Genomic DNA, 16,959 nt, shown 5'->3' on the forward strand with positions numbered 1-16,959 from the left:
TTCACTACTGTATAACACTGAAAAAGGTTCTTTGTTTTGAGTGTGTCAAAGCAGACACCATAAAAAAGACTACTTTGGAAAAAGAATGACCCTGCCTTCTGCACAAAGGGTTTCAATAATTGGAAGAATGCCACAGGTAGCTTTAGTCGCCACCAAGCCAGCAAAGCACAGCATTTACAATAAATGCCCTGGAGCAAACTCCAGTTCACACACAAAAATTAAGTGCATGGGCTAAAACACAGGAAGAGGCGAGGCACTGTCTGGAGAAAATAGTGGGTGCTCTAAGGTATCTTGCTAGGCAGGGAGTAGCATTTCGAAGACATGAGGCAAATGAAGGGAATTTGTACCACCTTGTGAAGTTACTTGCAAATGATAATGGCCACAGTGCCAAAATGAATACTTAAACTTGCTTGGTACCACAATTGTCAGAGGCATTGCAGCACCAATCAGGTCCTTACCAGTGGTTCAGTTTTCAGTTATAATGGATGGCACTCAGGATAAACTGGGAAAAGAGCAAATTTCCATGTGTTTTAGATATGTGGACCAAGACCTGGTGCCACAGGATGTCTGTGTGGGATTGTATGAGGTGCCAGGGACAACTGGTGAGCAGATAGCCAAACTAGCCATTTATGTGCTCCTGAGATTGAATATTCTAATTTCAGGCTTACGAGGTCAAAGATATGATGGTGCTGCTAATATGGCAGGGAAGTGCTCAAGGGCACAGGCAGTGTTGAAGAGGGAACAGCCATTGGCTCTGTATGTGCATTGTGGTGCACATTGTGGAAATTTTATAACACAATGTGCTTGCAGTGCCTCTCTCCTAGTACGTGACGCATTACAGTGGGTACATGAACTTGGAACTCTTAGCAACCAATCAGGGAAAGTCAAGGGGCTATTGGCTGGACAGGCAATATCAGAGGGGCATACCAAAACAGTGAAACCTCTGTGTCCGACTAGGTGGACAGTGCGTGGACAAGCTGTTGATACAGTTCTTAGTCAGTATGAGGCTGTGTTGTCCACTTTGGAGGAAATGGCCTCAGTTGGTTCCGACTCTGGCACAAGGGCCAATGGTCTCCTAGATCGCTTCCAGAAGGACAAGACTGTTCTTGGACTGCTGTTAGCATCAGAGGTGTTGGGAGACCTTGAGTGCCTAAACAAGTCATTGCAAAAGCAGTCCCAAACAATTGAGGGCATGCAGGATGCTGTTGAGTATGTTAGATCAACTCTTCAAAAAAAGAGGAATGAGGAAAAGTTTGAAGAAGTGTTTCAGAAGGCAATGACAAACTCCCTGGGTATTGAGCCAATTCAAATCCCTCACCAAAGAAATCCCCTCAAAAGATTCACTGGTATGTGAATACTATAGGATAGAATTTTTCAAGGTGCTGGACAGTTTGGATGTTCAATTCAAAGAACGGTTTAACCAACCAGACTTGCAGATCTTGAAAAGTTGAGAATGTTCTCTTTACTGGGCAAATTGATGATGTGATGACATTGGACAGTATCCAGAGATAAATGGAGATAGTTTTGTAGGTTCAGCTGCAAATGTTTCTCTCAAAGAATACCTACATGTCAAGTAGCGAAGCTGCAGATACCCTAAGAGGAATGTCAAGTAAGGTAAGATGCTTATTCGATGAGGTTGAGAAGCTTGTTAGGGTGTTGTTAGTTATCCCTGTGGCCTCAGCTGAAGCAGAACGAAGCTTTAGTGCACTCAAAAAGACTGAAAATTTGGCTAAGATCTACTATGTCTCAGCAGTGCCTTAATAATGTAGCTGTATGCCATGTACATCAAGAGGCCCTTGACCAAATAGATCTTAAAGATATTTGCCAAGAGTTTGTATCTGTCAATGACTAATGTAGGCATCTGTTTGGATTGTGTAAATAGACACCAAGGACTATCATGAACAACGCTGATGTTGGATGCAAAACATTTTTTTTCTCTCTTTTCCATTAACAAGTAATTTCATAGTTTACTTTCTTTTAGCCTTTGATCTGTTGCCTTGTATAATTTGTATTTAAATGTAAATACAGATCTTAATGTAAGTATAGCTGTTATATTTTAATAAATGAGTTGGTTGTCGACATTAAACATTCTTTTTTTTCCGGGGTTGTCCCTACCCATATTGAGACCAAACCTACGCCCTTGCAACAGTTCCACTTTAGACTCATGTACACAGAACACTCCTCCAAAAGGTTTGAGGATCTGCACGGTGTGTTTTGGCAGAATTCCGATGAGCCTTAATGTTCTTCTGGGTTAGCAGTGGTGTTCGCCTCACCACGCTTCCATTTTGCCCAATGTATTTCTGATTATGGAATCATGAACAGTGACCTTTATTGATGCAAGTGAGGCCTGTATTTCCTTTGATGTTGTCCTTGGTTCTTTTGTGACTTGCTGGATGTGTCATTACTGTGCTCTTGGATAAATTTTGGAATGTCAGCCACTTCTGGGAGGGTTCACTATTGTGCCAAGTTTTCTCCATTTGGAGATAATGCTCTCACTGTGGTTCTTTGGAGTACCTTTGGAGAGACTTTAAAATATTTTGTAACTTTTCCCAGACTGATGTTTTCAATCACCTTCTTCCTTATAATTTCTGGAATTTCTTTCAACATTGGTAGTGTGTTCCTGGGTAAGATCTTTTAACAAACTTCATGCTGTTGAAAAAGTTCTATTTAAGTGTTGATTTCCTTGAACAGGGCTGGCAGTAATCAGGCCTGGTTATGTCTAGTCCAGCTGAACCCCATTATGAATGCAGTTTCATAGATTTGGGGAGTTAGTAACTATGGGGGAAAATACATTTTCAATATATAACATTATCATTTAAAAACTGTATTTTGTGTTTAGTCAGGTTGCCTTTGCTTTATCTTACATTTTGTTTTAATTTATGAAACAATTTAGTATGAGATGTATACAAAAACAGACGAAATCAGGATGGGGCAAATACTATTTCACAGAACTGTAGTATATTTCTGTAATGGAAGTATGTGCCATCTTAGCATTAAGAAAAAAAAAGAAAGAAAAAAAAAAGTACTCAATATGTGCTTCAAACAGTCACATTGAAGGTACTGCTCTATGTTATCACTGCACAAACGGTTGGGGGAATGTCTGGAATGTCACTGGAATGTCGCTCAATAATTTGGAGGTATTGTGTTCTCTTTTAATTCATCGGCTTTTTTATTTAGGAACATGTAAGGTATATAGGTTGAGGACAGTCTCAGCCTGTAGACATTTCTAACTTGTAATCATATGATTGTGTCATGTAAATAGCGGAGAAAGACTAAGACTACAATTGTCATCAGCCACTGCACCTAGTCACATGTCCGTTTCACCTGATTCACATTTGGCTCATTAACACTTGTGTATAAATAGTCACATTCTGCACTGCACGGGTTGTCTTGTGTTGTTAGGTATGTCCATCTGTATCATGTTATTCTAGTCCTGGTTTCACTTAAGTTATGTTTTGTTTGTAACTTATTAAAATGTTTCAGTTGTTTTCTGCATTTGCATCTGCCTCTAAATCAGTGTGACACAACACAAGACCAAAACAATGGATGCAGCACAATTTTTGCAAGAGTCCAAGAGGTACTTTATGAAAAGGAAAATTCATGGTGGGAGAAGAAAGGGAGATTCTCCCATAATCAAAGCCAATTGGGAATGGTTTGAACTGATGTAGGGGATTTATCAATAAGGAGCCTTCCAACTAGGCTGAAGTCATCTCCCACCCTCCTTCCCCCACTGTGGATCTTGTTCTGCTGAGTTAACAGAGAATGTCACTCAGCCTCCCTGCTCGACTAAGGATGCCACTCAGCATAATGTCTGAGGTGGAGCAGGGAAGCAAAGTGGAGCTCTTGTTTGCACCAGTAGGTGGAGCAACATCCTCAGTTGAACAGGGAACTGTGCCAGGTCCCTCTTTGGACATTGCTCCACCTTCCTACTCCACTGAGGATGTTGCTCTACCTTCTTGCTTGGTTGAGGACATCACTCTGCCATCCTGCTCGGCTGAGGACGTCGCTCTACCACCCAGCTCATCTGAGGACATCGCTCTGCTATCCTGCTCCATTGAGAATGTTGTTCTGCCTCCATGCTCTGCTGACGACACCACTCCTTTTCTCTGCTTTGTGCCATATGTCACTTCCCCTTCCTGTGTCGCAAAGAGCATTTTTCCCTCTTCTTGCTTCGCAAAGAGCATCGCTCCTCCCTCTAGCTTCGCAGAGAACTTAGCTTCCCCCTCGAACCTCCTGGATAGCGTCGCTGCCCCCTCTAGATTCATGGTGAACATCACTCCCCCATCGGGCTCCGCCTTGAACTTCGTTCCTCCCACTGACTGTGCAGTAGTCGTCACTCCATGCTCAAGCCAAGCCGGGGATATCAAGCCATCTCTATGCGGTGTGGGAAAGCCCGCCCCACACCTGAACCTCAGAGAACATGTCAAGTGTCCTCTGTCCAGCACCGTGAAGGATGAGAGACAACGGAACTCGAAGTGTTTAGGGACCTCTGGTCGGGGGGACCCCCTCCTGAACTGATTACATGTAAATAGTGGAGAAAGACTAAGACTATGATTCCTATCAGCCACTGCACCTAGACACATGTCTGTTTCACCTGATTCACATTTGGCTCATTTTCACTTGTATATAAATAGTCACATTCTGCACTGAATGGGTTGTCTTGCATTGTTCTGTATATCCATCTGTATCACGTTTTTTCTAGTCCTGGTTTCATGTAAGTGTTGTTTTGTGTTTTGTTTGCACATTATTAAAACGTTTCAGTTGTATTCTGCATTTTCATCCGCCTCTAAATCAATATTGTGACATGATGATAATACTATATAATCTGGTATATGAACTTGGAAGAAAGAATATATATTTTTAGGACAATAAATTCAAACCAAATCAGTATTTGCCTTTCACTTTAAAACATCAGTTTTTTCAAGTACACTGTTGTGAAGTTTTATAATTGTTTGGTATGTTTTCTAAATATCTTAGAAAACATACCTGCACCTGACCTACAGAAACATACTGCACCTGACAGTTCTTCCAGACTTTGGCTGCGTCATTTACTTCTGTTTTTTGTAGGTAATACTAAACAGCCTCCATTATGTATCCAAAAACTTGCCCTTTTTTGCCAGCACATTAGTGAAGAAATAAATATAAATTTGTTATTGGCAGCTTTTGTTATATTTACAGGGGCAGTGGTGGCTCAATGGCTCAACCCCAGTATCACCAAACTGCCACTGTTGAGTCCTTGAGTAAGGCCCTTAACCCAGTCTGCTTCAGGGGCACCATATCATGGCTGATCCTGTGCTTTGTCCCCAGCTTCCTAACAAGCTGGGATATGCGAATGCGAAGAAAATCGTTTCACTGTGCTATAATATATATATATATATATATATATATATATATATATATATATATATATATATATATATATATATATATATATATATATATATATGTGACAAATAATGGTGTCATTGCATTCCTCTACCCAGACTCTGCACGCATCATCTTTATGTAACCCTGTAGAAAATACATGGTTAAGTTTCCTTTTGTTTTGTACGAATTTAAATGCACGGACACTGTATTTTTGGAATTCTGTATTTCCATGTTAAATAATTGTATGTACAAATGCATGTGGAAAAAATTGCTACTTTGTTCTATGAAAATGATAGAAAATATGAAAGATATAAAATTATTTGCTTCTAGGTTAAAATGTTAGCCAATCAGTGGGAAAGGTGAGAGGTCAGGGAAGGAGGCAAATCCTGCGTAAGGAAAAGTCACGCTCTCTTTCGGCTGCAGGCGAGACACGGAGAAGATCACACTGGAGAACTGTAAAGTGATTAATGCTACTTTTCGTGCTTAAGTAACACTTAATGGTTGTAAGACCGATAATCTATTCACTACTTTGCATGCGGAAGAAGTCGGTATCACATAGAGACATTTTCAAAACGAATTTGTCGGAAATAGCTCAGCTAATAGCATTGCCTGAAACGTTAGCAACTCTGTAGCTGGGACTGTGTTAGGCTAACTGGCTTCGTTAGCCAATGAGTTGCCTCTGAGGAACAAGACTGCGAGACTAACCGGAGGAAGACAGCTTGCTGTTTGAATTGATACGCGAAATACAGCGTCGCGTGAGCAACTGCGCACACCGAGAGCGTGTGAGCAGGGCTGCAGTGACGGTGCATGGACCCTCTCTGGGCGGTGTGTGGGGTTTATAGAAATTCTGGTGTGCCGGCTTAGGTAGGCTATTGTTTTGGGCCCATAGGTTAAAGGGTATAACTGAAAACTGCTTGTCTTATGCATGTACGTGGGGTTATATGTAACCTGTTGATTTGGTAATGGTATTGATTTAAAAACCTCAGAAAAAGGTATAACATTGAGTTAAAGTTTTGAATATGTGCAAAGAATACAATTTTGAATACATGCAAAGAATTGTGTTTTAATACATATACCTAAACTTTACCTGGTTGTTGGGAATTCATTATTGCTATACGGGGTGTGGAGGGTTGATGAGTCAGATTAAGATTTATATTCATTTAATATAGAATAGAGTGTACGCATTAGAAAAGGTGTTTGACTACACTTAGTATTACCTCAGTTAACAAGCTTACACATAAGTATACCATTTAAAAAACATTCATCTAGTTAGTGACCGTTTATGACATTGAAACACATACAAGGGGAATTGCAACCATAGACAATGAAGTTGAATAGGGTAAGAGAACCCAGGGCGTCTTTTGCCGCACTAATTATATAGGCAAAAGTCCGCTACATTTAGTTTAGGTGCAATGTTTTCTTTAGTGCCTGTGAATAGTGTGCTTTGCTTGAAAGAATTAAAAATGCTTGGTTGATATTAATTCACTGGCACAGTCTTCAGAAAGCCTTGATCTAAAGCATATTTCTCTAATTACTCTGACAATAGCTCACTAATAGCAATGAGCTGTCCATCTGAGTGTTGCAGAGGCTGGTTAATGTCATTGTCACAGTGTTGGATCCTTGGGCTGTGAGATCAAGACCAGGGAGCAGGGATGGTCCCTTACTGCCCTGACCTCTCCTCCTCCCCAAATGCTTTACATTACAATATCTCTCACCCATTCTAACTGGTCTCTAAATTATTAACCTTAATAAATGAAGAACAGCATCTCATTTAACCCTGATTATAACTCTGAAGGTCTGGGACTAATGTATTCATAAGGAGAGTGTGGATGCATGCATATTTAACCATCTGTATATGGCTTAGCACTTGTGTAGGTCATTACTGATTCTGACTTCTTTTTCAGTCTGCTCTTTTTCCCCAGAATTACATAATGGGGAAAGTGTACTTTTTCCTTTATTAATATGTTAATCAGAGTGAATTTCTAGCATCTGTAGATGAATGCTTTGTGTTCTCACCACTGGTAACAGCCTGGATGTTTGCTGCATTTTGGAGACAGTAGGTGAGTAATTATATGGGGTCCCCCCCCACATTTTGGTCTGATTTCCATGCTCAGCATGTCAACCCACAAATCAAATTTATTCATAGAAACTGTGGTATATGTTTGCACACAGGCGAAAACACAACCGTAAACAATTTAATAATAGTAATAATTATTAAAAAATATATATTATATATTAATAATAAATATATACCACCGGCAATATTTTTTTAAATAAATGTCATACACCCCAGTTTGTGTGAAATACATATGTTTGGCCTCCTGACTTGCAGGATGACCTGGAGATATACAAACAACACTGCAAAACTAAATAGAATTATTTAATAAATGGAACTATATGTTATTGTCACATAAAGCAGACCGGCTTAGACGGATGCAATTGCAGTAAAAGACTTTATAGAGAGACAGGCAGACAAATCCAAATCGTTATCAAAAACAAGTGTCTCAATGACTTTCATTTGTCTTTTACAAGTAGATGTTTGTGTTGACAGAATTTTCAGGAATTAACAGCGACAGTCACCACTCACTTTGATTGTATGGAAAGAAGGATGTCTTGAAATTGAAAAAATTACAATGCCCAGGAAGAGATGGGTTGGGTTAACTTAGTTTTGTTGTGGCCACAATATATTAACTCATGGGAACATGATATGTCATTCCCTCAAAACAGGATCTTGAGGCCGTGTCTTCACATTGCATGGCCACGACTTAAGGATGCCGTTACCTTGACAAAATGATCTTGTGGCCTCAAAATAATATCTCATGGCCACGATATATTATCATGTTCCCATGAGATAATATGTCATGCCCACAACAAAACTAAGTGAACTGATCCTGTCCCTTCCCCAGCACTGAGTGAGGCTATCATTCTGCATAAGATATTGTTTCATTTACATTTAAATTTATTCATTTAGCAGATGCTTTTGTCCAAAGCAACTTACAAATGAGGAAATACAATCAACGTGATGTATCAATACAATACAAGTAGTGCTACCAAGTTAGGGGTTAGTTAAGTGTTAACAGAAGAGGTGGGAGGTGGGTCTTTAATTGTTTTTTGAAGATAATGACAGTTTCTGCTGTCTTGATTGAGGATGGAAGTTCATTCCACCACCGTCAGTGTTGAGGTAGTGCTGTTCCAGACGAGGTCTTATACTTGAGCATTATGGCCAGCTACAGTAAGTCAGTGGAGAAAGATAAGGGGTGTGACGTTGGTTCTTTTGGGCTGGTTGAAAACAAGGCATGCTGCTGCATTCTGAATCATCTGAAGGGGTTTGATGGAGCTGGCTGGGAGGCCTATGACTGGTTTATCCATCTCATTGATGGATAAAATAATAATTCTAGATGGATAAAAAGATAATTCAAAGAGTCAAATTAAATGTTGCATCAACAATAAAAGGTAAAAATAAACAAATCTTGAAATGTTTTAATTCAATTTTAAATGTCCAATGTTAATATTATTAATGTTAAATATTAATAAAATTAAGTAACATGTATAGAAATGACTGTTAAATATATAGCCTATAATTGTTGTGGCATGAGGGTGTCTTTGTGGATTGTTCGAAATATGCTAGGGGTCCAGAGCTCACAAAAGGTTGAGAACCACTGGTCTAGTGCATGAATTTCATTAAATTAATATCATCTCGAATTGAACACATTAGTTTTTTTATTAACTGGAAGTATAAGCTGCTTCTTATTCAGTTGCGCATGACGTCATACGCACATAATGTGATGCCGCTAGCTCTAGCAGACACCCAGAGTCACAGACTTTCTTTAGTTTACTGTTTGTCAACGTTACCTTTTATTCCCAACATGACCTCAGTCACAATCAGATGGAGGCGAAATCATCAAGTAACTGAGGAAGAAGTTTGTCATCATATGGTGTATTTGCATGCTTGCAGTGTAACCTCGGTCGTTTATTATAACAGAAGTGATCTGTTAGTAAAGAGGCCGTGTTGCTCCTCACTCGCAGTTGGAGCGCAAGTAAGATCTGCAATGTCTAATTAAAACACTACGATCAAAAGGAAAACAATATGCCTAAAAGCAGTGAGTAACAGAAACCATAAGGTGCAGTGAAAGGGAGATTTTTATTATTAATTTAGGACTGTAGTTTAATTCTGTGATTTTTTGCATCCATAAAAACAATGCATAAATACTATTTTATATATATATTAATCAAAAAAGAAATAAATACATAATAATAATAATAATCGGCCAACTAATCGATTATGAAAATAATCTGCTTGTTGTTCTGGAGGTTGTTCTGTGTGAGAAAAGTGGAGAGTTGATTAAAAACACTAAAGAAAAAAAGTCAAGTTTAGGACGATATGGGGTTGACTAAATGATGATAGAGTTTTGATTTTTAGTGAAATATCCCTTTAGCTCAAAGGACTTTATTGTATTCTCAATTACTCAACAAATCTGTTAAATATTTTTCCAACTTATAGGAATCAGCAAAGACAAAGCCCAAAATAATTTTTCATGAAGCTTTAAACCCCCAGCCAGCATCAGAATGGATGTTGTCAATATTCTGACTGAAGACATGAAGGTGAAGGAGGCACTGGAGTGTCTCTTTGCTGTCTATTTCAAGTTCAGTGTGGCATTTCCAAGATCCATCATTCACACAATGAATTTCATTGAGAACTTATTTAAACTTTCCAGTGGCCACAAAAGACTGTCTATCCTGGTTCTCTTAATGTACAACCAACTGTCATAGTTATACTATAATATTATAAATTGTTGTTGCTATACAGTATAAAAATAGTTTAGCCATAACAAACCTTATTTGTGGTTAATATTTTAATGTCATTTTGTACATATTAAGGATTTATGGTTGATCTTTAATGCTTATGTGATTTTTTGGTTACTGTAATGAATTTTAATGTAAAGGGCTTAATATTAGTTTTGAATGCTTTAACACTAAAATTACTTTTTGTGTCTGTTTGTTTATTATTAATAATTATTATAGTTAACATATTTCTTAAAATTCTCATACTATCCACTATTAATTTAGGCATTGCTGTTTTTTTTTTATCTACCTATGTTACTCTATTAAAATATTATTTATTAATTAAAAATGTAATTTTAAAGTGGTTATTTAAGCTGTCAATGATATGTAATATTTATTTCACATGTTCATAATATTTTCACTAAAGGACAAAAAAAGAATACATTTTTAAAAATCCATAAAAATGAATGAACCCATAAAAGGTTCTAAATATGAAGCACCCTATAGAACTTTTTAAGCTTCTGTACAGAACCATTTCTTCTAAGAGTGTATGCAGACCATGTGATATGCACAAGGTACAGGGGTCTAAAATATTAACTTGTATATTAATTGCATGTGTTTGTTGTCATTGTTAAATGAATGTTTTGCATCATTATTAAAATAACATTATAATGACTTAAAGGACCCCATTTTAACTAGTAGAATCACTGTGTCCTTATTTTGTACTAGATTTGTATCACATGCATAGTCAAATTTTCTGATCATTTGCAATGTAACAAACACAAAAACTAAAGTAACTCTCATAAAATTTTATTATATTACAGCTGTGGACGGAGAGGAGGCGGGTCAAACGACTGATGATTCTCATCTGTATCTTATTACCAAAGTCTGCTTATTTGTGTCTCAGTACCTATGTTTACATGCACCCATTTTAGTCAGTCCAAATGAATTCAGTCTGATTGCAGATTCAGAAAGTACTGTTTAACCTTGCAACCCGATACAAATATTCGTTTACATGTGCATTACATATATTCCGATAAAAAAGGTCTGTCGTCGCATTCACACCAAACAGTGACAAGAACACCATGGACATGACAGCAAATGTGATAATAAGTGTTTGTGATAATTTCATTTATTGGGTTGGGAAGGAAGAGAGGGGAGGCAAGCTTAGGACAACTAAAATCGGGAGTTTTTCCTTGCCACCGTTACAACCGGCTTGCTCAATTGGGATAAATTCACACATTTAAAAACTGTATCCTGTATTTATATGTTTCTGTAAAGCTGCTTTGAGACAATGTCCATTGTAAAAAGCGCTATACAAATAAAATTGAATTTAATTGAAATAGATTCTTTCTTTCATTTTTTTTCTTTACTTTCACTTTTCAGTAGTTTTATAGCACACACACACACACACACATGGCTCGGTGCTGCTAAGCTCTCTTATCTCCTGTGACTCTCATCTCATACCCTCTTTATCCTTGCCACTGCTCACTAATACAGCACATTCATTAGCCAAATTCCACAGGTGTGTGATACCCACAGGTGTGTGATCCACTTTCTCTAGTTCCACAGTTTCACCCGCTTCCACAGTTACTCACTTTTCTCGGCCAATGAAGAGAATTAGAAGCAGTATTCCAACATCACATCTGGCTAATAGGCACATTTTTCAGATTTACCGGCTTATTTCAGATATACACCACGCCTTTCAATCCGATCTAAATTTCAGTCAAATCGATTGAAGTGTTTACATGAAGGCTTTTAAATCTGATTGAGCTGTCAATCTAATTATTAATTACTAATTTGGCTGCATGTAAACATACCTAGTGTGCTTTCAAGGAACTGCCGAGGAAGAGAGAGTGATTTAACTGGCAGAGCTCGCCAGACATGCAGACACACACACACACGCGCAGGCACACACACACACAGAGCATGAGCTTCAACCTGATGGAGCAAAAGCTGCAAGTCTAGAATGAACCCGTTTTCTGTTGTTGTCCTGTATTTGTTTTTTTGAAAGTGCTCTGAAAAGCACGGAGCTCAGCTAAAATTCCGCCTAGCTCCCATCTTCTTCCACATCCTCATACACCGAGGTTCCACAGATGGCCATTGTTTTTAACTATAATCAATAGTTTTCTGATTTGGGAAAGACATTGTTTTGAAAGATAGTGTCCTAGATTAGCTTGGAAAAAATAAGAAGATCTGAGTATTGTCTGCATTGGTAGTTTTATTACCTCTTACCCAAAGGAGGAATATAGAGGTTACCAAAATTGAGACTTGGGGGAAGCCCACATGTTATATCCATAATATGTGGGGTTCCCCCAAGCATTAAGGTTTACTAATGTTTTTGTATTTTCTTCTTCCCTCTAATTTCAATAAGTTTGGCATTGATGGCAGCACCAGTGCTGGAGGGTACCACATGAGGCCACTTTTGCAACGTTGCCCCTGTGAGACAAATGAAAAAAAGGGAAAACATTGTTGTTGTTAGGAAGCAAGGTGGCCCACAGTTAATGACTACATATCAAGTTAGACAATTCAACAGCATCATGGGAGTGGTTGGTGGTCTAGTGTTTAGGGATCTGAGGTTCCAAATGGAACCCAGAAAGTTGTGAGTTTGATAGGGATTGCCACTATTGTGGCCCTGAGCAAGACACTTAACCTATACTTACTCCCGGTGGATTACTTTGTATATAATAATACTACTAATACTACTCATACTACTACCACTACAAATAATAATAATAATAATAATAACAATTACAATAGGGATTCAGCACTTGAACCCCTAATAATACCCCACAGTGCAGCAATATAATATGGATCAAAAATACTCACTCTACATAATTACAATACTCTGAACTGATTTGAAACTTACTGTAGATAGCTTCCACTTACATTTTGTCAAGAGCCGGGTGTTGTGGCCCAGAATCCCTGGATATTCCTCGAAGATTGCTCACAAGGAGTACATCAATTGGGAACACTGCCATCAGGGGTGTTCTCACAAAACAGGAGGCGAAGTTCGCATTCTAGGCCACAGCCCAATTCAGTATGTCAACAAATACATTAGATACAGGAGAAATTTCCACCTGTTTTTAGGAAGATTACGAAAACAAATTATTATTCACTTTTGCCAAGTACTGCAATAGTTTTATATAGATACTGATTAGGAAATGGTTCATTGAAAAGTGCAGTCTTCATTGACTAGATAAACTAATACACTACCTGTTCTGTGGATACGGCTTTCGGTGGGAAGGGCTCTGTAATACTCTGTGGAAAACTCTGTCCACCTTCCAAGTCAGAGCTGACAAACGACACTGACGAACACTGAGACTTCAGGGCCATCTTCACTTCATTTATCAGATTTGGTAGCTCTAGCAACAAAGATATAACGCAATAAGATATGATAAACAAATCTTTATATCAATAATAATCTCTTATACATATTTACCTACTCAACTATCACCTATGTGTACGTATGGTCATGCAAACTGATGAGTTTAATGTTAATGATGCGTGTTATAGAGGTTGGGTAAGTTTCAGATTTCTTGTCATATACTTAATAATGCAAATGCAAATAATTATTATCATTACCAAAAAATTAATTATTCTTCTCAACTTTACATACCGAGTTAAATAATAATATTGAAACAGCGTAGCAGTTCAACAATAATTTAAAAGTCTGAAGTGCAAAGACAGTAAAAACAATGTAAACCACCAAACAGTTTGATAGCTGATTGCTGATTGGTGAACAGTAAAATAACTGTAATACATGCCTCCAATGAGCATATTTCTTAATTTTTCATTGTAATTTCTCAATTTTTCATTTATCTCCTCAATTTCTTTCAGCTTTTTCTGAGTCTCTGTCAAGGTTGTGGCTTGAAACTCATCAACAATCATTCAGATAACATTTCTCTGTGTTTTGGGAATAACTGTCCTTTTCTTTTGGGTCTGTCAAGGAACAAGAAACAAAAGATGGAGATAATACATATTTGTTTTCTTACATACAGTGAGGGAAAAAAGTATTTGTTCCCCTGCTGATTTTGTACGTCGGCCCACTGACAAAGAAATGATCAGTCTATAATTTTAATGGTAGATTTATTTGAACAGTGAGAGACAGAATAACAACAAGAAAATCCAGAAAAACACATGTCAAAAATGTTATAAATTGATTTGCATTTTAATGAGGGAAATAAGTATTTGACCCCCTCTCAATCAGAAAGATTTCTGGCTCCCAGGTGTCTTTTATACAGGTAACGAGCTGAGATTAGGAGCACACTCTTAAAGGGAGTGCTCCTAATCTCAGCTTGTTACCTGTATAAAAGACACCTGTCCACAGAAGCAATCAATCAATCAGATTCCAAACTCTCCACCATGGCAAAGACCAAAGAGCTCTCCAAGGATGTCAGGGACAAGATTGTAGACCTACACGAGTCTGGAATGGGCTACAAGACCATTGCCAAGCAGCTTGGTGAGAAGGTGACAACAGTCGGTGCGATTATTCGCAAATGGAAGAAACACAAAAGAACTGTCAATCTCCCTCGGCCTGGGGCTCCATGCAAGATTTCACCTCGTGGAGTTGCAATGATCATGAGAACAGTGAGGAATCAGCCCAGAACTACACGGGAGGATCTTGTCAATGATCTCAAGGCAGCTGGGACCATAGTCACCAAGAAAACAATTGGTAACACACTACACCATGAAGGACTGAAATCCTGCATCGCCCGCAAGGTCCCCCTGCTCAAGAAAGCACATATACATGCCCGTCTGAAGTTTGCCAATGAACATCTGAATGATTCAGAGGACAACTGGGTGAAAGTGTTGTGGTCAGATGAGACCAAAATGGAGCTCTTTGGCATCAACTCAACTCACCATGTTTGGAGAAGGAGGAATGCTGCCTATGACCCCAAGAACACCATCCCCACCGTCAAACATGGAGGTGGAAACATTATGCTTTGGGGGTTTTTTTCTGCTAAGGGGACAGGACAACTTCACCGCATCAAAGGGACGATGGACGGGGCCATGTACCGTCAAATCTTGGGTGAGAACCTCCTTCCCTCAGCCAGGGCATTGAAAATGGGTTGTGGATGGGTATTCCAGCATGACAATGACCCAAAACACACGGCCAAGGCAACAAAGGAGTGGCTCAAGAAGAAGCACATTAAGGTCCTGGAGTGGCCTAGCCAGTCTCCAGACCTTAATCCCATAGAAAATCTGTGGAGGGAGCTGAAAGTTCGAGTTGCCAAACGTCAGCCTCGAAACCTTAATGACTTGGAGAAGATCTGCAAAGAGGAGTGGGACAAAATCCCTCCTGAGATGTGTGGAAACCTGGTGGCCAACTACAAGAAACGTCTGACCTCTGTGATTGCCAACAAGGGTTTTGCCACCAAGTACTAAGTCATGTTTTGCAGAGGGGTCAAATACTTATTTCCCTTATTAAAATGCAAATCAATTTATAACATTTTTGACATGCGTTTTTCTGGATTTTCTTGTTGTTATTCTGTCTCTCACTGCTCAAATAAATCTACCATAAATCTATAAATCTATTTGAACGATCCATATTCATGCGATAAATAAGAAAAAATAAGCTAGTAATTAATGATTAACTGAATTTTAACTGAACTTTTAGCCATTATTTACAATCTTGTAAACCATATATTATTTTTGTGTAGTAATGTACTTCACCATCTAAGTTAACTGAACAATATGAGGGCAGTAACTATGTTTAATTAGTGCTGGTTTTACTAATTAGTAAATTTAGTAATTTACTAATAATTAATTAATGTGTTCATGGTTAACAAATGCATAATTCTGGACCATTAAAATAAAGTGTTATCAGATATCTTAATGCCATGCACATTTTGAACATAGTCAAGTGCAAAAACAAGCAGGTTACTTTGTTGTCTTGCCTTGCATAGCCTTTTTGTCATTGTGGGGTTTTACTGTTCTAAATAACAATAGGACCTAGCTTTAAAAATACAAGAGATCTTTTTTAAGTCTGAAAATATTTCAAAAGTATTATCTCACTCGCTACTTAAGTATGTGTGATTATATGCATGAAATTCATTCAGTGACAGTGGAACACAAACTTGATTAAATTATTTTAACTCAGTTAATGCACCCGCCCCAGACCTACGTAGGTAGATTTGTGTAATTAAATAGATTGTTGCAGAGAATTCCTGGATAATGCTCCAGTTACTAACTGCTAGCAAGCTAACTCTTGCAACTGCTGTCTGATAGCATTAACAAATTTGAACAAGCCAACTACTTTGCTTATAAATTGCTAAATGCACAAACCTGAATCAACTGCTGCCTGAGTAATCATTAGAACAAGTGAAAATTCTTCCTACCTTAGGCTCCTGGTGATGTTACTGAAGAAATCCACATTTAACCAATCTGTAAACTCAGAGCTGTTGAAAGCAATGGCCTGTTTTACCACTCTCTGGCTGCTTCAATGAGCCAGTGATCTGCCTTTCCATTGGATTCCACAAAGCAGTTCAAACATCAACCAATCTGTGTATTTTGTAGTCTCTTTTTTTCATGGACCTAACTTTATTCACTTGTCTACATGTAGGTCAGTGTTCAGAAATAGACTACTTTTAAATTATGCATAATGCTGAAACAAAAATTGTACTGCTCTCACAATTGCCAAGAAGAAGAAAAAAAGACTCGGACCAGGTGGGAAAAAAGGTAAAGGTTGTTTTGTAACCCAGACCGGTGGAATTTTTAAACCATCACTTTTCATCGTTTTTTTTTTTTTTTTTTTTTTTTTTTTTTTAATTTCCATTACCAATCCTAAAACACACACATACAGACAGC

Source organism: Ictalurus punctatus, chromosome 15 (assembly GCF_001660625.3).
Source record: "Ictalurus punctatus breed USDA103 chromosome 15, Coco_2.0, whole genome shotgun sequence".
Classification (NCBI taxonomy): domain Eukaryota; kingdom Metazoa; phylum Chordata; class Actinopteri; order Siluriformes; family Ictaluridae; genus Ictalurus; species Ictalurus punctatus.